This window comes from Silurus aristotelis (genome assembly GCF_946808225.1).
Source record: "Silurus aristotelis genome assembly, chromosome: 15".
Lineage (NCBI taxonomy): Eukaryota > Metazoa > Chordata > Actinopteri > Siluriformes > Siluridae > Silurus > Silurus aristotelis.
This window is the reverse complement of record NC_139588.1, coordinates 1,482,392-1,504,953: the sequence shown is the minus strand read 5'-3', so window position 1 is coordinate 1,504,953 and position 22,562 is coordinate 1,482,392. Positions and strand designations below refer to the sequence as shown.

The 22,562-nt window shown below is 38.8% G+C and overlaps 1 protein-coding gene and 1 long non-coding RNA gene across 2 annotated transcripts in view; one reads left to right on the top strand and one right to left on the bottom strand.

Moving 5' to 3' along the window:
- Positions 1 to 22,562, top strand: part of LOC310738274 (uncharacterized protein) — a 259,060-nt gene that overhangs the window by 32,330 nt on the left and 204,168 nt on the right.
- LOC310738304 lies at positions 6,799 to 9,195 on the bottom strand. The gene is made up of 3 exons (XR_014537022.1): positions 9,112 to 9,195; positions 8,082 to 8,142; positions 6,799 to 6,840 (listed from the first exon to the last, which is right to left on the bottom strand). It is a non-coding gene; the product is annotated as an uncharacterized lncRNA (long non-coding RNA).

Here is a 22,562-nt window from a genome sequence, read left to right as displayed (position 1 = left end):
CTTCAGGCACCATAGACGGACGGTGTAGAACACTGATGACCGTGCCTGGTTCAAGCTTCGATATAGCTGTTGTACATAATCCACACTCAACTGTGGTGCCTCGAATTTTAGGACAAGTCCGTCACCATCTTCACGAACAAGCTGGTACTCTGGAACATCGTCTTTCTCGTTCACCTGTTCGGGCTCTTCATCGATCCTTTCCATGATGCACTCCAAACGTTCAGCTTCCATTTCAGGGGCGAACGCTGTCCACGCATTTTCAAACATCCCCTGCTCCTATAGAAGTTCAAAAGCTTTGTCCAACTCAGCAGTGTGCTTTTCATACCATTTCTGGTTCTCTACTACAACTGTGCACACTGGCACAAGTAGACGGGGTTGTCGGACATCTATGCGGGCATTGTGGTAAAACAGCTCATATGTAGGATAAGATGGTTGCTTGAGCTGTGTATTAGAGCGATGAGGAACATACAACTTCAGCAATCTGCCATAATACTTCTCAGGCTGCTTGTCTTTAGAGAAGCGGGCATAACTAATAATTGCAGGCTTTCCGACAGTTCTTTGTTGAACGTACCCCTTGTTTTTCAGCAGGGGGTGAAGCTTTTAACCTTTAGCTTGACGGCCATAGACAATGCGATATTTTGAGGCAAAATCGGCAAGACACAATTTTTCAAAGTCCGGTTTTTCAGGCCTTGCTCTGTACTTTTCCACAATTCCTGACATCCACACATCCTCAGAATCTGGGATTTTGTGATGCAATGCACTAAGAGGAAGACTCATTTTCAAAGCATCATCAGTTTGTATGAACACGACAGCACGTGAACACTTTTTCAGAGGTAAGCTGCACGTGCGTGCCACAGACTCCTGAGCGCTTACTTGTCTGTGTTTGGAATAAGACTGCATTATCTGTTTCATTTCATCTTTTTCGTTAACATTAGTTTTATGTACATCTTTTACCACAGTTTTCAGCAGGTCATTCATCTCATGTTCAGACTTGGATATGTAGGACAAGATGTGCATGACACAGCAGAACGGATCAGGAATGTATTAAATGTTCATGTTAGCATTCAATGCCCTCAGCAAGTCCCGGTTGTATCCGTTGACCCTACATTCTTTTGGGCTACGTTTTAACATAACCACACTGCCAGTAGAAAGTGCCTCAACGTACTTCATGTAGCGTTGCATGCTCAAATTGCACCTTTCTAGTAGCTTTGGCAAGTTTTCAAATGAGCTTTTGGGGTCATTGAGGACGTCCCACACAGGCTTCAGCTTTTCTTTGGCTTTCTTTCTTCATTTGTTTTACATGGTCAAATTTTTTTGCCTTTCCTTGTTTCTTTCCTTGTGTCTTATCTTGCTTCTCTTCATCGCTGGGAGAAGGGGGCCTTGGATGTTTTATCCAGGTGTCAGACATCGGAAGTTTGGGAAATCCAAATCTGCATAACACTTGTCCTTTCTAGCAAGACTTTGAATGGTTTCGGCTGTGCATCTGAACCTCTGTCACAAGTTTGTGCAGTTCAGTGTCTGTACTGGGTCAGGCATTTGGCACATTATGTACCGGTCAATGAATTCACATACTGTGTCATCTGGATCGTCCTCAAACACAGGCGCATCTTTCACCCAGGCTAGCAAGTGAATATCAACCCGATAAAAATAGTCCACTACTTCACCAATAGGTTGAGCGTCTGACAAGAGCAGATCTCTGAGTAGTGCATCTACTCTTTTTTTTTTAACATGCTCATGACCGTGACAGGGTTGCTTCTGAGAATCTCACATTTTGTAGTCCAGTCTAGATCCTCGAACTGAACCAGCTCACCCTGTTGAGCGTTGATAGCCTTTATGACTTCTGGCCATCGCATATGAGCTGCACTGAAAGTACAGAAGAAGGTGGGCACGCCTAACTGCCTGATCATGACCTGCAGATCTTTTAGCGTTTTCTCCCAGTATGCCGGCGTACCTCTGAGGGGTTGCATAAATCTTGTCACGTCTCTGTAACAATTTGTTGGAAATTCCTGCGTCCATCTCTAGTCACTGGTTTGCCTTTTCGCAACTGAAAAGACATGCTGTTTCTAGCCAGGTTCATTTCAGTGACAAACTGCACAAAGAGAAGATAGCTCTGGTCTCTGGCAAAACGGATGTCCACACAAAAGAGCCTAGCATTGAAGTACATGCTCAGCGATATGGCAACTGTTCTCGCCTCATCGATCTTGTTCTCTCCGGTAGGAAATTGCATAAGAAATGCCATTGACTCCAGTTTTAGAACAGAGGAAAATCCAACAGGCTTATTTCCTTGGGCAGGGGCAATGCTGAATATTGCGTCTCCATATGACAACATTCCCAATATCAGGTGGTTGCAAACATGTGTCGAGAGTGAGACCAGGCCTCAGTTAATCCTTTTCTTCTGTGCTGACATGTTGTTCCTCATTCAACTCATCACCACTGATCTGTTCAGGCTCCTGTATTTCCTTTCTGTCATCAGCAAGGCTTTCAAACTGGGCAGCGTCATCGATGGATACATCTTTGTATTGAGAATGCATTTCTTTTAGTTTATGCAAAGCTGCCAGCACGTTGTGCATATTGACCGTGTGAAAGTGCTGGTAGCCTTTAAACTTAAGATTTCTCTTAAGTTTAACTTGGAGTGTCTGTGATTCATTGTTTGGTCTTGGCAGACAGTTCACAATTGCTTCCACCTCAGAAGGCACACACACAACTGCACCATGAACAGCTCTCTCTTGCCCTTTGGGCAATGCAACAATTTTTACAAAGGGCAAGAATTTGGATATGAGCTGCCATTCCAGTACACTCAATTCCAAAAGTTCTTTGAGGATAGGTGCCAGTGCTAATTTGTTTGCTACTGCAATTGAAGGCATCTGTCCTCTCAAGTGACTGTCAAGTATGGCAGATCCATTCTTGTTGCCTCTCTTCAGGAACCAAACAAGGGACTGAGCAAGAATGATCACAGGCATTAATATATATCTGCCTGTTAAGCATAAAAGTACAATGTGTTTTTTACGTACTTTGCTCGGTTGCAAGACTTTGACTTGATTGGGAAACATGGTGCTGTTACAGACTATGCAGACACGGGTTGGTCCTTCTTGAATTTTACAACGGAATGCACCAATGGCAGCCTGCATCACGTTGTTGACCACAGGCTTGTTCACATTATCAAGCTGACCTGCTGAACGGCTAACACAAATGAACTCTTGGTATTTTTGCCTGATTTTAAATGCACGTCAACTTGTGAATAATCGGCAAAACATTGTTAACATGTGTTTTGCTTTTCTGTAGAGTACAGCGAAGTATGTGATGTGCTCTAAAGTCTGAGTCCTGGGTGTATCTTCTAAACATATGTGCTTTAATTTTAGACTGGAACTTAGAGTCTGTTCTATACCTTGTGACAACGTACTGTTTCATTTTATTACGGAACGAAATATCTTTATTATACTTCCTCACCATATACTCCCTCTTTGTGTTCTGGTACTGATCTTGTGTATGGTATCTTCTGACCATCTGTGACTTCTCTTTTTCCTAAAACACATCGTCTGTCCTGTACTTATTGCGCATATATTCGTTGATTTTTTACTTGAAATTGTACATTTCTATATTTTTGTTTAAGGCTGGCTATTTTGTCATTTCTTAATACAGCATTTTCTTTGGACTTTTTGTTCACAGATTGAATTTTGTTTTGTCTAAACTGCAAACAAGAATCATACTGTTTCTTTGCATATTGCCTTTTTTACATTTTTTGAGTTCAAGGCATGCTTTTTTGCTTTCAGTTACATTTTTACAGGCTTCTTTTCTACGTCGTACCTTATTTAGTTTTTAAAAGCATTTGGGCTCCTATCTGACCAGTAGTTTTGGGCTTTTACATTGGTCTGTACTGCATTACAGTCTTTGCTAGTAGACTGCTCTGTTTGAAAAGACACAGGCATTAACTCATATGAGGCAGCATCACGATGAACACGGAAGACAATCAATAGTCTATTAATCATGTCTGTTAAACTGTCTGTTAACTGGTCTGTTAAACTGGTAAAAGTTACAATGCATCTCCCTCCTCCAGAACTCCATCAAGGTGCTGCATTGTAAAATCAGTTCCCTCGCTCTGGTAGGCCAAAAACTGCAGTGCTATACAAGTACACTATATGTTTCGAAAAAAGTTGTCAGACCTTACATCACCCTGGCACTGAGATGCTTGGACAGATATGACCCTGGGCACACTGACACAGGCTTAAAATCAAATTCTTGCAAAATTAGCAGCATGCTCTGAAAACTCTGTTCCCTAATCTGAAAACGGAAGTTTAACATTACATGAAATAAAAATGGCCATTGTTTTCGCACATATTTCAGTGTGTGTGTATACATATTATAAAACACACATACCTGTGCAGGGAGGTACTGGGTATCATCTTTTACTTGTTGGTTTCCATGGTGTGTGGTAACAGAAGGTCTTGTTGTTGATGGCTAATATAGGCATCTCACAGCATCAAATGCAACAACTGAGAGTGAACTATGTTTTCACTCATTAACTAGAACTGTATTACCTTTCAGCCAAGACAATTACACTGTTAATCATGAACAATGTAAACAATAGCAGTTATGTGGTGTTTTTTATGGCATATATTTGCTGTGAACACGTCCCTGTTCGATGTGGGAGCAAACACTACTGTCCTCAGTGTTGCTGGGGATTGTTGATCCATCCGTCTTTCTCCATCATCCTTCTGATAACACATGATTTTTTTTCTCCAATGTTATTTCAGTTAAGTGTAATTATATTTCTGTTACCCTTTTAACACAATTTGAAAATGTTGCATTAGTACCTTAACCATGGTTGGTTAATCTCTTAAGACACATACTTCAAAATTCGCTTTCCGGTGTAAGTGGATGAAACCTGAAAAAAATTCTAAACAGCTAAAAGAAAACAATTAGTCACAACAATGGAAACAATCTGCTGGTAATATGACCTACAATATATAATAAACCTAACCTACACTAATCTAATCTAAATAACTATTCTAAAATTTACCTACAGAAAAATCTAAAATCACTAATCTAGACTACAGTAAATGGAGCTAAAACCTAAGTAATAAAATGCAATAAAACTGTATAACAAAAACGATGAATTTCTCTGTATGAGATCTGCTGGGGTCTTTATCCAAGAAGAGTCTGCAAATTAAAAAAAATTTAATATTAGTTACAAATCATGGCATAAATGTTTTAACATCAAAAGCAGCTTCTCTGGCCATTTATACCAGTGACACAAAAATGAAGAAACAATAATTTACCTGAAGAGGTCTGCTGGAATCACCAAGGAGCTGCAATCTAAAACAGAATCAAAGATACTGAACATCAGATAAAATAAACTTGATATCATTTCTGTTACTCAAAACAGGATAAAGTTTTATGTTTATACTTAAAAGGTGATCAGTTTTTACTAATTGACCAGAACTTAAGCACTGACATTTGAGCCTTGAGAAGATTTAAATTGGGAAATTACCTCAAATGTCTCAGTCGCAAGTATCAGTGATCTGAAAAAGTAAAAAAAAAAAAAAAAAAAAAAAAAAAAAAAAAAAAAAAAAAAAAGAAAATAGAAAAGAAAGAAAACAAGCTCAATTCCCTGTAATATTTGACTATCTTCCAATGGTGTGTGTTTGTGTATTAGCGTGTACAAGTGTGGCGTGCGCTCTACGTTAATTCATTCATAAACATAAACATAAACATAAACTTTTTGTGCAATTTTGATATACCGTATACTTTAATTTTGAATAAAAAAATATTAGAGGTGAAACTATACACATCTGCACATTCTAAATCAGTCACAGCACAGACAGGCACGAGCGCACTTTGACCTCCCAACCTTCCAGACATTGTTTTGACTGGAAGGAATTAAAAAAATTAATTATTCGGTGCACGCCCGCTTTTATACGCGGGGAAATGCATTTTACCACAAAATAAAGAATTTTAATTTACACAAGGGCTATAACTCGGTAGCTAGCTAGCATATGCTGTAGCTAACACCTGATCCGTTCTGAAGCAAATCCAGAATTTGAACCAAAGACCAAAATAAAGGAATTTTTATGTAATTGTGTTTTTTTTATTTATTTTTTTATGAATCGTACAGCAAGCAAAGGTCACAAGTTAATTCACCGAAAGACTTACTTTACACAAAATCACAAATATATAGAACTGTATCATACGGTATGCAAAACATTAGCTTAAATAATAATTATGCATGATTTATAATAATACACATGAAGCATTGTGATCTTGTTTTAAAGGGAAAGTTGATTGTAAAACATACATTTTGGAATTAATTACCTTTATATTGTTTTACACAAGATACCAATTATGAAATCTTGAGCTTCCCTGGCCAGTTTTGAACATCATCATTTTCACTTTGAACATCCAGAAAGATGGTAAAGACATTGCTATAACAGGCCATGTGATCATAGTTGTTCAAATGTAATCTTGAAGTCACAGGAATACTTTGCTTGCAAAAAAACAAACTTTATTTAACAATTTATCCTCTTCTGTGTTAGCCTCCACTGTTAGTATTACTGTCACTTCATCAAATTACATTTGAATGAATATGATCACACAGACTATTTTAGTAATGTCTTCCCTACATTTCTGGACATTGAAAGTGATCGCTGAGATGCGAGAGACAAATAACTACTGTGTACTCTTCATCTGATCTATATTCTAATAGACCCTAATACACAATTTAGCATTAGCACAAATAACAAAGAAGTAAACACCAACATTACTTACAAAGCATGTCCTGAAAAATTCCACAGAATCATTCCCGCCATGAAGTACTGCGGTGCGCACACAAGTTACATCAGATGACTATGAAAAACAGAGAAATGAGGTTAACGATCAGTGTTGGGCAGTAATGCATTACCGGTAATGCGTTACTTTTGACAGTAACTAATACTGTAACGCGTTACTTTTAAAAATAAAGTAACTCCGTTACCGTATGGTGCGTTACTCGTTACTTTTTTAAATAAATTAATTTGGGCTGAAGTGTAGACTACAGCCTAACCTGCTTACCGCAGTGACGCATTGTAGGATTGGTGGATAATCCACCTAAACAGCAAGAAGACGCATTGTAGGATTGGTGGATGAACCTCTGTAAACACGAAGAAGACGCATTGTAGGATTGGTGGATAAACCACTGTAAACAGGAAGAAGACGCATTGTAGGATTGGTGGATAAACCACTGTAAACAGGAAGAAGACGCATTGTAGGATTGGTGGATAAACCACTGTAAACAGGAAGAAGACGCATTGTAGGATTGGTGGATAAACCACTGTAAACAGCAAGAAGACGCATTGTAGGATTGGTGGATAAACCACTGTAAACACGAAGAAGACGCGCTGTGGGCGTGTCTCTGTTTATTCAGGTCTGTGCGGCAGTAATGGCGAGTCGAGGCGAGAGCAAGACGAGTTTCTCAAAGTGGAAATATGCTCATTATTTCACTTTAGTTGAGTATAAAGACAAAAACTGTCAAATGTAAGCTGTGTCTTTCTGGTTCGAAGCTCGTATCTACTGCGATAAACAGCAACTACAATCTGCCAAAGCTCCTTCAGAATCTACATACCTTGACGAAACTAGAAGCTAGAAGCTAACCCGGTGTTCTGTTTTCATACTTCAGCTGTGAAAGGAACATGTTTAAGAGCTCAACACAACAGCAGAAGCCACTTTAGTGTTTGATTGTGAATATATTATTCAGCTTGTTTTGTTCTTTATTTCAGAAATCCTTGTGATATATTCAGTTTGTGCTGCTGGTCTGACTAGTGTTTAAAAATTACTTTGAGTTTAAGTCAGTTTTGTGTTTGTATAGATCATAACACATAAAAGGGCATTAATGGGAACATTAAAGAACGTTCTTTAAAAAAGTTACTAAAAAGTTACTTTTAACAGTAACCCGTTACTTGTTGGTGAAAGTAATCAACAAAGTAACGGAGTTACTTTTTGAATGAAGTAACGAGTAACTGTAACTAGTTACTATTTTTTAGTAACGAGCACAACACTGTTAACGATCATACACAGACTATACAATAAAGACAACTACATAAAATGTTTACCTTTAAATCAACTTGATGCAGAAATGCATCAAGCATTCTTCCTTGGTTTCCTCCTTTTTTCCTGAAAATTTCAATCAAACGTGTAGAGTGTTTGTCCAATGCTTTATAGAACTCGGATCTCAGATTTTTTCCAGATATGCGATTAAATTCTGCAAAGATCTGAGAACAAACACAAAGTATTTATTTACAATAAAATAAGATGTTTAGATCGTAAAGAGAATACATGGCTTTCGGTGAATAGTGCAGGGCACTTTTCCAGGATCTCACAAATAGGAGATTCAGAATAAATGATTTCCTTCCTTCTCAAGGCAAATGCATCTTCTGGCCAATCAGGCTCATGTTTCAGGTCCTTTTTTTCATTTCTTCTACAAGTTCTACTCTTGGGCGTTCTTGACTTTCTTCATTTTCCCCATTAGAAAAATTTGGCAAGAAATTTAATTCAAACTGTCTATGCCTTTCTTCTGCACGTTGTCTGTTGCACTTCTTTCCCTTGACAGCAACATCACTACAGCCACATTTACGCAGCTTTGTAGTTTGCCATCTTCACTGTCTGAGCTGTCAGCAACAGGGGGAGTTGAACCTTCTTCTGTGTAGCTTCAATGAGTATTTGAAACAATTCCCAACTTCAAATGTTCAGGGCATTGGTGTTGGTGATGTGTCTCACTTTTATGGGTGTTAAATGTGGAATAAACATTTGTCTCAAATGAACAGTCTTTAAAAGGACACTGCACTTTTTCATTATTCCTCAAATGAGTATGCAAATGGACAAAATAATTAGATTCACTGCATAGCTCCACTAAATCACAAACATGGCATTTGTAACATACTACACCATTACTAGACCTCCCTGATAACATACTTCTTTGTGGGGGATGGATTTTTGAAAGATGTACTTACAGTGCATTAAATGACTTAAAAGTACACAGGCAATCTGAGTGGAGGCATGGTATTGGAACGATTCGAGTATGGTTTATGTGATGGTGCTTAAGAAGTTGTGCCCTAGTTTCAGATGTAAAGAAGCAAAACTTACAATTCCACTGCATGGCAGAAGGCAATCAACAGGAAACCTAAAAAGAAAAAAAAAAATGAATTACTTAAGTTAAAGGCAAGGTAAAGGGAGAGTAACTTGCAATGAAGTTCACATGCTCATTTAGCATTACATTTTTACCAATAAACTGAATTAATCCACAACTTTAACAATGAACAATACTATTGGTATTAACTATTGAAAAAAATCTAATTATCATGCAAATTATCATGAAAGTCATGGGAAAAATGTTTGGTGAACTATTTCTTTAAAACTAAAACACGCAGCTTGAATCTGTACTATTCAGTAAATACACTTCAACGCTGTCTTTTAAAAGATGCATGCGCAGTGCACGCGCTGGTGACATTCAGACGTTACTTTTGTATTTTCGCGAGTTGGTTACAGTTTGATGGTGTATTCAGTCAAAACTTGCGCCCTCGGTTTAAGACAGTTTTTTTTTTCTTCTGGAGTTTTTTTCCTTCCTTCCTTCCTTCCTTCCTTCCTTCCTTCCTTCCTTCCTTCCTTCCTTCCTTCCTTCCTTCCTTCCTTCCTTCCTTCCTTCCTTCCTTCCTTCCTTCCTTCCTTCCTTCCTTCCTTCCTTCCTTCCTTCCTTCCTTCCTTCCTTCCTTCCTTCCTTCCTTCCTTCCTTCCTTCCTTCCTTCCTTCCTTCCTTCCTTCCTTCCTTCCTTCCTTCCTTCCTTCCTTCCTTCCTTCCTTCCTTCCTTCCTTCCTTCCTTCCTTCCTTCCTTCCTTCCTTCCTTCCTTCCTTCCTTCCTTCCTTCCTTCCTTCCTTCCTTCCTTCCTTCCTTCCTTCCTTCCTTCCTTCCTTCCTTCCTTCCTTCCTTCCTTCCTTCCTTCCTTCCTTCCTTCCTTCCTTCCTTCCTTCCTTCCTTCCTTCCTTCCTTCCTTCCTTCCTTCCTTCCTTCCTTCCTTCCTTCCTTCCTTCCTTCCTTCCTTCCTTCCTTCCTTCCTTCCTTCCTTCCTTCCTTCCTTCCTTCCTTCCTTCCTTCCTTCCTTCCTTCCTTCCTTCCTTCCTTCCTTCCTTCCTTCCTTCCTTCCTTCCTTCCTTCCTTCCTTCCAACATCTCGCAAATGTTTTTTCTTCCTAGCATTAGCATTTCTAAATAATTAACCAGCAATCCGAATTTACAGATCTAAAGTGCAAAATGACATTTTAGATGTTGGTTTCCAACACGAGGTGTTTAAAGCTACAAACGGTCCAAAAGATGTTTATGTAAAGACAAGATTAAAAGTTCCTAACATGTTCAGCAAAGTAATATTAATTCAAGTAAACATCATGATTATAACTAAAACAAGGAAACAAAAATATGCCTTAATTAATACCTTAATCAGTAGATGCTCAAACCGTCTTCAGTCCATGAGCTTCAGCAAAGTGTGGGGGAGGGGAGTTGTGCTTCATTGCGCATGCCCAATGAAATGTCTCAAACATTTCGAGTAATATTACTTAATATTTATTTGTAATCTCAAATATTTATTTTAACATTTTACCAATAATTAACTATTTTAGTAAACTCAATATTTTAGTCAGATTTAAGTAAACATACTAGCATTTTTCTAGTAAAGTATACTATTTGACTTTCAACAGAGAATCAGAGACCATTTGAATTGAAAGTTTAAAAGAGCAGAAAATTCCCTCGTGTGTGCTAAAGTACACTGGCACAATATCTGTGTGTACTGAGAAATTTGTCATACATTTTATGTACACATGATCAATTAATGTTCCTTTTTCTGTTGTAGGTTCCGTAACATGTTGAATAAAACCCCTATCTGCCATAAAAGAGCACACAGAATTAGACTTTAATGCATCATTATTAAAGTCTCCCACAAGCACAATGTTATTTGAAATTAAAGGCAGCTGATTTATTAACCTGCCCATATTTTCTTTAAAACTACACAAAGGGTATGTTTGTGGTCTATAAATAACACCAAGCAAAATATCATTTTCAGGAAAATGTGTCAACAGGCATTGTAAATTAAGATTTGGAATTGTTATAATAGTGTTTGGCACTCCACATGTTGTCTAAACTCCAACTCCACCGTGTTGTTGTAGTTACAAATCATTGAAAGGAGGACATATACTTGTGTATGCAACACAACGAGGAATACCCACAAAGTTGTAGATTTCTAAATGTACACTTTCTGGTAGATAGTGTTCTGGCAGCCATGTTTCAGTTACAGCAATACATGTTGGTTGTAAATGTTGACTAGACACATTTTAAATCCTCTTTATGGCAATGCAAACTCTGTACATTCAGTATAAACACAGAAAAGGAACTATCTTGTACTGTCACCAATGATTCATCATGTGCCATAAAAGATGGCATTTCTTGAAGAGCTTCACAAATCTGATCATTACAGAAAATGGCCTTTTCACTAAAGTCTTTAATTGTTAACCCTGACAAACTCCTTACCCGGCTCAAAGCTACATAAGCCTGACCAGGTGCAAACACTTTAAACTAACGACAGCAGTATCATAGGTGTAGAATGGAGCAATTTTGCTGCCTCAAATGAACATTGTTTTTGTCTTTTCAATCCCACATGACTATCATCAAACTGAACGTATACAGTTTCAGGTAACTTCTCTTTAGATGAACGTACGATATGAGTAACTACACCACAAACACCAATAACTAATCCATCATCAACATCTATGTTTTTAATTAACATAACACGTGCATCTCTGCCTAAAAGTAACTTTTCTGGCAAACATGTGTTATGAACCTTTACATGATGACCAGCTATTAATTCTATTTTGCCTGTTTTTTTTTACTCCGTGCATAATCCTCTGCCTCTATCGTTTCAATTTCCGGGCACATTTTTATCACCTGCTTCAAGTTGTGCATATGCACTTGATCATTTGTAGCATAAATGTGTAAAGATACATTATCTTCCTTAACCTTGTCACAACTTGATATGATTACATCATCTTTGTTTAGTGCAGTTATTTTGCTTCTTTGCCTTTACCTGTTTAACATTTCAGCAAAATTACTGTCCTTTTGTCTAACAACCTGTGTGAGTTCAACAACACTAAAACAACTCCATAAACTCATTTCAGGTACATCCACATACAATGGTTTTCCCTTCACAGGAGGCAATTGGAAAAAGTCCTCAACAGTAATTACACTCACATTACCAAAAGCAGACAAATCTCCACTCTGTTTAATTTCACGCAATCTTCCATGTATATATGCCAATAATTTATGATCAACCATAGATATTTCGTCTATTAGTATTTGAAGACCATGGAATTTTGCTCGCAAAGAATTTAATTTGTCCTCACCCAATGGTGTGTATGGCAATTTTACATTTGTGCCAATACTAAATATTGTTGCAGCCTTTAAATTGTATGCTGCAATGCCTGTTGGTGCTGTTAAAGCAACACAAATATCATCTGGATTCAAAGAAATCTGAGACAATAGTCATGATGACTCATTTTATGGCTTCAATTAAATGACTTTTGCCTGTTCCTGCACCACCAGTAATAAACAAATAAAAAGGTTTTGTGTTTTCTCCTCTAATTTTACCCAAACACCACTGCCTTATTTTATTAAAAACAGCCATCTGGGTTTTGTTTAGGGAACAAATTATACTTAACCCTTTAACACGACTTAAACAATTTTTTGTGTAACTGTGTAACTTTTGTAACTTGAACGTTTTTATCAGTCAAATCTGGAATACTTTCATTATCATCTTCTTCTTCTTCTTGGACAATCTCACGTCTAACCTGTTTACATTCTAAATGATCAACTTGCTGCTCAGGACAAAGGGAACACCATGCACTTTCTAATATGCCCTCAGTATTAACAGTATTGTGTGCGGTATCCAAAACGTCTGCATCCTTTTCAAATAATGCTCTGTTTTTATTGACTACATTTTAAACCAATTTTACTAATCCATTACCTAAACACCTTCTTTATAAAAGTGTTCATAAGTAGTATATCCCTCTGGTTTTAGTTCCGTATCTGCACGATAAGGAGAAAACAATTGCAGTATACTTTGGTAAAACTTTTCAGGACTCTTAGTCACTGAAAATCGTGCATCACGAACAACTGCAGGCTGAATGTGTTTTTTGTAACAATGAAACCAAGATTATTATCTAATGTCATTTCATTGGGAGACTGACCTTTAGATGTAATACGATACTCACATAAGCACATATCGTCAAAAACACTCTGACGTGGTCTATTCTTGTAACGATCAACCAAACTTTTCATCCACATCTCTTCACTTCTTAAAGTTTGCGACTGCAACTTGTTTTGTAGAACTTGCAATGGTAAACTCATACGAACTGAATCACCTGTGGGAATAAACTGAACATTTCTGGAACACTCCTTTAAATGCATATTTGTCAACCTATACACTGCCTCTTGTGCACTAACTTCACGATTATGCAAGTATTCAATTCATTTTTATTTGTATAGCGCTTTTAACAATGAACATTGTCTCAAAGCAGCTTTACACAGATAATGTGTTGATTAAACGTAAATATGTTCTTTGTAAGTATGTTTGTCCCTGATGAGCAACTGTGGCAAGGAAAAACTCCCCGAGATGGCATAAGGAAGAAACCTTGAGAGGAACCAGACTCAAAAGGGAACCTATCCTCATCTGGGTTGCACCAAATGTCCATTTGAAGCAGACCGCCGACACCAACTACAGTCCAATCCATCCTCAAAGCACCCGTTCTACTCCGGAATTACATGGAACCACCCAAGGTGTTGATGAGAGACTGTCCCAAGCTGCACAGAAGTGTGAAGTTCCACAAAGGGGAGAGGGGCAGGAACAGTCAAGTCAAGTCAAGTCAAGTTTATTTGTATAGCGCTTTTCACAACAGACATTGTCTCAAAGCAGCTTTACAGAAAACAACAGTGAAGGTGAATGGTGTGCGTTTGTCCCTGATGAGCAGCCGTGGCGACAGTGGCAAGGAAAAACTCCCTTAGATGATATGAGGAAGAAACCTTGAGAGGAACCAGACTCAAAGGGGAACCCATCCTCATATGGGTGACATCAAAAGTTTGGTCATAAATCTTTCAACAATACAGAACAATTTGTGATCATCATAGATCCAGCATCAGCTTCTCCATGCCAGGGCCTTTAAACACTCGGCATCTACTTCTCCATGATCATCCATAGGTCCATAATCTTCACGAGGTGGGACGTGACTGGAGCTGGCCAAACCTCAGGAAGCCTCGGGATGGGGAGAGAAAGAGAAGCAGTGGAGAGGAATTAGCGTAGCTGCTGTTCATGATATTAACAGCACAAGTTGATAATGTGCATGTGATCAGATGTTCTGGAGCACAAGGTTGTGATGTGATGTGCGTGATGTGTGTTATGTGTAGGCTTTGCTAAAAAGATATGTTTTTAATCTACACTTAAACTGGGAGAGTGTATCTGAACCCCGAACACTGTCAGGAAGACTATTCCAGAGTTTAGGAGCTAAATGTGAAAATGCTCTACCGCCTTTAGTGGACTTTGCTATTCTAGGAACTACTAGAAGCCCAGAGTTTTGAGATCTCAGGGAGCGTGACGGATTGTAGCGTGTTAAGAGACTGGATAGATACATGGGAGCCAAACCATTTAGTGCTTTATAAGTGAGTAGCAGTAGTTTGTAGTCTATTCGAAACTTAATAGGAAGCCAATGTAGGGACGAGGAAGCCAATGTAGGGACGATAAGATTGGGGTTATATGATCGTATTTTCTTGACCTAGTAAGAACTCTTGCTGCGGCATTCTGAACTAACTGAAGCTTGTTTATTAATGATGCAGGACATCCACCTAGTAATGCATTACAGTAGTCTATTCTAGAGGTCATAAACGCATGGACGAGCTTCTCTGCATCAGATATAGATAACATATTTCTTAGCTTAGAAATATTTCTAAGGTGAAAGAAGGCTGTTTTTGTAACTTGATTGATGTGATTTTTAAAAGATAAGTTGCTGTCTAAAATAACTCCCAGGTCTTTTACCGTTGAACTAGTAGTTACAGAACAACCGTCTAAATGCAGGCTGAGATGCTGGAGCTTCTGTGTACTATTTTTTGGGCCGATGAGCAAAATCTCCGTTTTATCAGGATTTAATAGCAGAAAGTTATGGGTCATCCAATCTCTTATTTCTTCAACACACTCAGTTATGCGAGCTAATTGAGCTGTATCGCCTGGTTTGGATGAAATATATAGCTGGGTATCATCAGCATAACAATGGAAGCTAATTCTATGCCTTCTAATAATATTTCCTAATGGAAGCATGTATATTGTAAAAAGCAGGGGTCCCAGAACTGACCCTTGTGGCACGCCATAATTTACTAGCATTATCCTGGATAGCTCTCCATTTAAATCTACGAAATGGTAACGATTGGACAGGTAGGATTTAAACCAGCTTAATGCCTGTCCCTGAATACCGATGTAATTCTGTAAGCGATCGAGGAGAAGATCATGATCTATAGTGTCGAACGCAGCACTAAGATCTAGTAAAACTAATAGGGAGATGTAGCCTTGGTCTGAAGCTAAAAACAGGTCGTTAGTGATTTTAACTAGAGCAGTTTCTGTGCTATGATGGGGCCTAAAACCTGACTGAAACTCTTCAAAGATATTGTTCTCCTGCAAGTGGTTACATAACTGGGCAGCGACAATCTTTTCTAAAATCTTAGACATAAATGGGAGATTTGAAATTGGTCTGTAATTCGATAGCGTGTTTGGATCCAGATTAGGTTTTTTTTTGAGGGGCTTAATAACTGCTAACTTGAGGGATTTAGGGACATGACCTAACGATAGTGAGGAGTTAATAATATTTAAAAGAGGCTCACCAGCTGTATATAACACTTCCTTCAGTAGTTTAGTGGGAATTGGATCTAACTGACATGTTGTTGATTTAGCTTTCATAATAGCATCATACAGCTCTTCCTGTCCTATACATGTAAAACAGTGTAGTTGTGGGGTTGTAAGTACGATTGTGTCAGGAGATGCTGTCAGAGGTTGAACTGCCACAATTGTTTTTCGAATGTTATCTATTTTTTCAGTGAAGAAATTCATAAAGTCTTCACTACTAAACTGTGATGGAACACATTTTTCAGATCCCTGATTTGTTGTTAATTTAGCGACTGTACTGAAAAGGAACCTGGGATTGTTTTTGTTATTTTCTATGAGTTTGCTCAGGTGTTTAGCTCTAGCAGCTTTTAGCGCCTGTCTGTAGCTAAGCATACTGTCTTTATACGCAATTCTAAATACCTCCAATTTAGTTTTCCTCCATTTTCTCTCCAGATTACGTGTTGTTCTCTTTAGGGCATGCGTATGACTATTATACCAAGGTGCAGTTGCTTGTTCTCGAACCTTTTTTAACCAGATGGGGGCAACAGTGTCTAAAGTGCTAGTGAGGATAAGGTCTATGTTGTTCGCCATCTCATCAAGATGATCAGCATTTATGGGTTTAATGTGAAACTGAGATAAATCAGGCAGGTTATTTATGAATCTGTCCTTAGTGGTTGGAATAATAGTCCTACCAAGTCGATACCGTGGTGAAACACGGTTAATCTGCTCTACCGGTAGTGTGTACAGTAGGAGATAATGGTCTGTGATGTCATCATTCTGAGGTAAAATATTTATATCAGTGACGTCTGCTCCGTGGGATATTATTAAGTCTAGTGTGTGGTTAAAACGGTGGGTTGGTCTGGTGACGTTTTGTTTAACTCCAAAAGAGTTTAGTAAATCGACAAATGATAATCCTAGGGCATCGTTTTCATCATCTACATGAATATTAAAATCTCCTACAAGCAGCACTTTATCAAAGCTGATCAGGAGGTCTGAGAGAAAACAAGCAAACTCATGAAGAAAATCAGCGTAGGGTCCTGGGGGTCTGTACACGGTGACCAGAGCGAGTTTTCTATGCATCTCTGAAAGTGCAATTTTAAGAACGAGCACTTCAAATGATTTAAAGCTGAATCCTAATCTCTGACTAACATTAAGAGAAGCACTATAAATGGTTCCTACACCCCCCCCACGACCAGTCTGACGGGGCTCATGCTTATAAACATATCCTGACGGTGTAGACTCGTTTAGACCCATATAATCACCTGGTTTAATCCAGGTCTCAGTGAGACAGAGTGCATCGAGATTATTCTCTATGATCATCTCATTTACAATCAGTGCTTTGGGTGCAAGTGATCTAATGTTTAAAAGACCGAACTTTAGAACTTTGTTGTGTTTGTTTATCTGGCATTTTTCAGTTTTAACTGCAATAAGATTATTTCTGGATCTTGTGTATGTAATTCTTGGTTTTACTACCCGAGGAATAGATATGGTTTCTATAAACTGGGCTGTGTGTGAACTTGTAACTATTTGGTCTGTAGTATGCGTGTTCTTATAGTTGAAGATTTCTTGATGTCTTACCAGTCAGATGGTGTGTAGTATCCTAGAGATGTTATCTGATAGCACTGCTGCTCCAACTCTGCTGGGGTGCAGGCCATCAGTGGTCACTGGAGCCTCAGGAGCATGTTTAACTCGACTGAGAGAGAGAGAGAGAGAGAGAGAGAGAGAGAGAGAGAGAGAGAGAGAGGGTGACGGGAAGATAAGGATATGGATTATTAGGTGTCCCTATTGGTGTATGAAAGTTAATGTTACTGTGCAGTTTGGACTCCGGCAAGGCTCGCTATGGCAGCATAACTAAAAGGGAGAACCAGAAGGTAACACAGACATGAGGGATCTCTGGGATAAGAGACGACCCACCACACCACCGTCAACAAACCCGAGTGAACGTGTGAATGTGAGGGGACGACAGCATACAAATATAGAGTGTTCACCAAACACTCTATATCCATGTTCCCTCCAGATCTGCTCCTTTACCTGAGAAAAATCTACTGATAAAAGGCTTGACTAAATAAATACGTTTTCAACCTCGACTTGAACACTGAGACTGTGTCTGAGTCCCGAACACTGATTGGAAAGTTGTTCCATAACTGTGGGGCTTTATAAGAAAAAGATCTGCCCCTGCTGTAGTCTTCATTATTTGAGCAACCAACAGATAGCCAGCACCTTTTGATCTAAGTAGGCGTGGAGGATCATACTGGTAGAGAAGTTCAGTCAGATACTGCGGTGCGAGACCGTTAAGTGCTTTATACGTCAGTAGTGATATTTTATAATCAATGCGAGATTTGAGTGGAAGCCAGTGTAGACTGATTAAAACAGGGGTGATGTGGTCATATTTCCTAGATCTAGTGAGGACTCTTGCTGCTGCATTCTGAACTAACTGAAGCTTATTTATGCACTTACTCGGACAGTAAAGCGTTACAGTAGTCTAATCTAGATGTAACAAAAGCATGAACTAGTTTTTCTGCATCCTGTAACGACATCATATTTCTAATTTTAGCAATATTTCTAAGGTGAAAGAAGGCGATCCTGGTAATATTATTCACGTGAGACTCAAAGGAAAGACTCAAGTCAATAATCACACCAAGGTCTTTGACAGCCGTACATGCTGAAACAGAAACACCATCCAGAGATGCTACGTAATCGGAAAGTTTACTTCTAGCTGCATGTGGTCCTAGTAAAAGTACTTCCGTCTTATCTGAGTTGAGCAGAAGAAAGTTATTAAGCATCCACTGTCTAATGTCCTTTACACACTTCTCAACATTGTTAAACTGATCTCTCTCATCTGGCTTTGCTGAAATATACAGCTGTGTGTCATCAGCATAGCAATGGAAGCGAATCCCATGTTTATGAATGATTTCACCAAGAGGCAGCATATATAAAGAGAAAAGCAGTGGGCCTAAGACAGATCCTTGAGGAACACCAAACTTTACCTCATAGAGTGTGGAGAACTCACCATTTACATCAACAAACTGATAGGGATCAGTCAAATAAGACCTGAGCCAAGAGAGAGCTGTTCCCTTTTATTCCAACAACGTTCTCAAGTCTAGCAAGTAGTATAGTGTGATCAATGGTGTCAAAAGCTGCACTAAGGTCGAGCAAAACAAGTAAAGAGACAAAACCCTGATCAAAGGCCAATAACAGGTCATTTACCACCTTAACTAGCACCGTCTGTGTGCTATGATGAGGCCAAACTCCTGACTGATACATTTCAAAAATGTTATTCATAAGTAGGTGTGAGCATAACTGCTGTGCTACAACCTTTTCCAACATTTTGGCTATGAAGGGGAGATTTGATATTGGTCTGTAGTTGGACAGCTGACATGGGTCAAGGTCAGGTTTCTTAATTAGGGGGTGGATAACTGCCAGTTTGAAGGATTTTGGTACATAACCAGTGCTAATGGAAGAGTTTATTATTTTTAAAGCAGGTTCAATTACCTCTGGAACTATCTGTTTAAAGAAACTTGTAGGCAAGGGATCGAGAATGCAGGTTGATGATTTTGATGAGGAAATTAATGAAATTAAGTCATTCTCGTGAATAGGAGTAAAACTTTGTAATTGATTGTCTGTTATAATTACACTGCTGTCTACAGGGTTACTTGTAAAATAATTTGGATTTATATTAATCGTTTGGATTTTTTGCCTGATGTTTTCAATTTTATTATTAAAAAGGTTCATTAAATCATTACTACCTATTAATGGTGTGCATGTGAGTGCAGTGCTTTTATTCCCTGTTAATTTTGCTACCGTGCTGAATAAAAATCTAGGATTATGCTTGTTATTTTCTATGAGGGTGGAGAAATATGCTGATCTAGCAGCACTAAGAAATTTTCTATAAATTAGGAGGCTCTCCTTCCATGCTATTTGAAATACTTGTAATTTTGTTTGACGCCATTTCCGTTCTAATTTTCGAGTGGTCTGTTTTAAGGTGCGTGTATGATCATTATACCACTGTGCTAATTTTTTAGAAATCATGGAGGGGTCTGAAATTGTCATTGTAGGTGCATGTCCACTGTGAGAGACATAATCTAAAAAAAAAAAATCCAGAAATCACAATGTATGATTTTTAAACTATTTATTTGTATGATACAGCTGCAAATAAGTATTTGAACACCTGAGAAAGTCAATGTTAATATTTGGTACAGGAGCCTTTGTTTGCAATTACAGAGGTCAAACGTTTCCTGTAGTTTTTCACCAGGTTTGCACACACTGCAGGAGGGATTTTGGCCCACTCCTCCACACAGATCTTCTCTAGATCAGTCAGGTTTCTGGCCTGTCGCTGAGAAACACGGAGTTTGAGCTCCCTCCAAAGATTCTCTATTGGGTTTAGGTCAGGAGACTGGCTAGGCGACGCCAGAACCTTGATATGCTTCTTACAGAGCCACTCCTTGGTTATCCTGGCTGTGTGCTTCGGGTCATTGTCATGTTGGAAGACCCGGCCTCGACCCATCTTCAATGCTCTAACTGAGGGAAGGAGTTTCTTCCCCAAAATCTCGCAAAACATGGCCCCGGTCATCCTCTCCTTAATACAGTGCAGTCGCCCTGTCCCATGTGCAGAAAGACACCCCCAAAGCATGATGCTACCACCCCCATGCTTCACAGTAGGGATGGTGTTCTTGGGATGGTACTTATTATTCTTCTTCCTCCAAACAGGTTTAGTGGAATTATGACCCAAAAGTTCTATTTTGGTCTCATCTGACCACATGACTTTCCCCCATGACTCCTCTGGATCATCCAAATGGTCATTGACAAACTTAAGACATGCCTGGACATGTGCTGGTTTAAGCAGGGGAACCTTCAGTGCCATGCATGATTTCAAACCATGACGTCTTAGTGTATAACAACAGTAACTTTGGAAACGGTGGTCCCAGCTCTTTTCAGGTCATTGACCAGCTCCTCCCGTGTAGTTCTGGGCTGATTTCTCACCTTCCTTAGGATCATTGAGACCCCACGAGGGAGATTGACAGTCATGTTTAGCTTCCTCCATTTTCTAATGATTGCTCCAACAGTAGACCTTTTTTCACCAAGCTGCTTGGCAATTTCCCCATAGCCCTTTCCAGCCTTGTGGAGGTGTACAATTTTGTCTCTAGTGTCTTTGGACAGCTCTTTGGTCTTGGCCATGTTAGTAGTTGGATTCTTACTAATTGTATGGGGTGGACAGGTCGTTAGCTGACTTTATGCAGCTAACGACCTCAAACTGGTGCATCTAATTCAGGATAATAAATGTAGTGGAGGTGGACATTTTAAAGGCAGACTAACAGGTCTTTGAGGGTCAGAATTCTAGCTGATAGACAGGTGTTCAAATACTTATTTGCAGCTGTATCATACAAATAAATAGTTTAAAACTCATATGTTGTGATTTCTGGATTTTTTTTTTAGATTATGTCTCTCACAGTGGACATGCACCTACAATGACAATTTCAGACCCCTCCATGATTTCTAAGTGGAAGAACTTGCAAAATAGCAGGGTGTTCAAATACTTATTGTCCTCACTTTGTGTGTATATATATATATATATATATATATATATATATATATATATATATATATATATATATATATATATATATATATATATATATACACACAGTAGACTCTGTAAAACCCCTGAGCTAAAACTGATTCTGATTGAGTAAGAAGACACAGTAACCAGAGATGTGTGAGTCCAGACAAAGACATTCCGTGTACCTTACATGCTCACATCATAAAGATTGTATAGACATTGAACAGATAACATACAAATGTGTGTTTAGAGAACTAGTATAAGGCCCATCTTAATACTAATATACAGTGAGGAAAATAAGTATTTGAACACCCTGCTATTTTGCAAGTTCTCCCACTTAGAAATCATGGAGGGGTCTGAAATTGTCATCGTAGGTGCATGTCCACTGTGAGAGACATAATCTAAAAAAAAAAAATCCAGAAATCACAATATATGGTTTTTATACTTTTTATTTGTATGATACAGCTGCAAATAAGTATTTGAACACCTGTCTATCAGCTAGAATTCTGACACTTAAAGACCTGTTAGTCTGCCTTTAAAATGTCCACCTCCACTACATTTATTATCCTAAATTAGATGCACCTGTTTGAGGTCGTTAGCTGCATAAAGACCCCTGTCCACCCCATACAATCAGTAAGAATCCAACTACTAACATGGCCAAGACCAAAGAGCTGTCCAAAGACACTAGAGACAAAATTGTACACCTCCACAAGGCTGGAAAGGGCTACGGGGAAATTGCCAAGCAGCTTGGTGAAAAAAGGTCCACTGTTGGAGCAATCATTAGAAAATGGAAGAAGCTTAACATGACTGTCAATCTCCCTCGGACTGGGGCTCCATGCAAGATCTCACCTCGTGGGGTCTCAATGATCCTAAGGAAGGTGAGAAATCAGCCCAGAACTACATGGGAGGAGCTGGTCAATGACCTGAAAAGAGCTGGGACCACCGTTTCCAAGGTTACTGTTGGTAATACACTAAGACGTCATGGTTTGAAATCATGCATGGCACGGAAGGTTCCCCTGCTTAAACCAGCATATGTCCAGGCACGTCTTAAGTTTGCCAATGACCATTTGGATGATCCA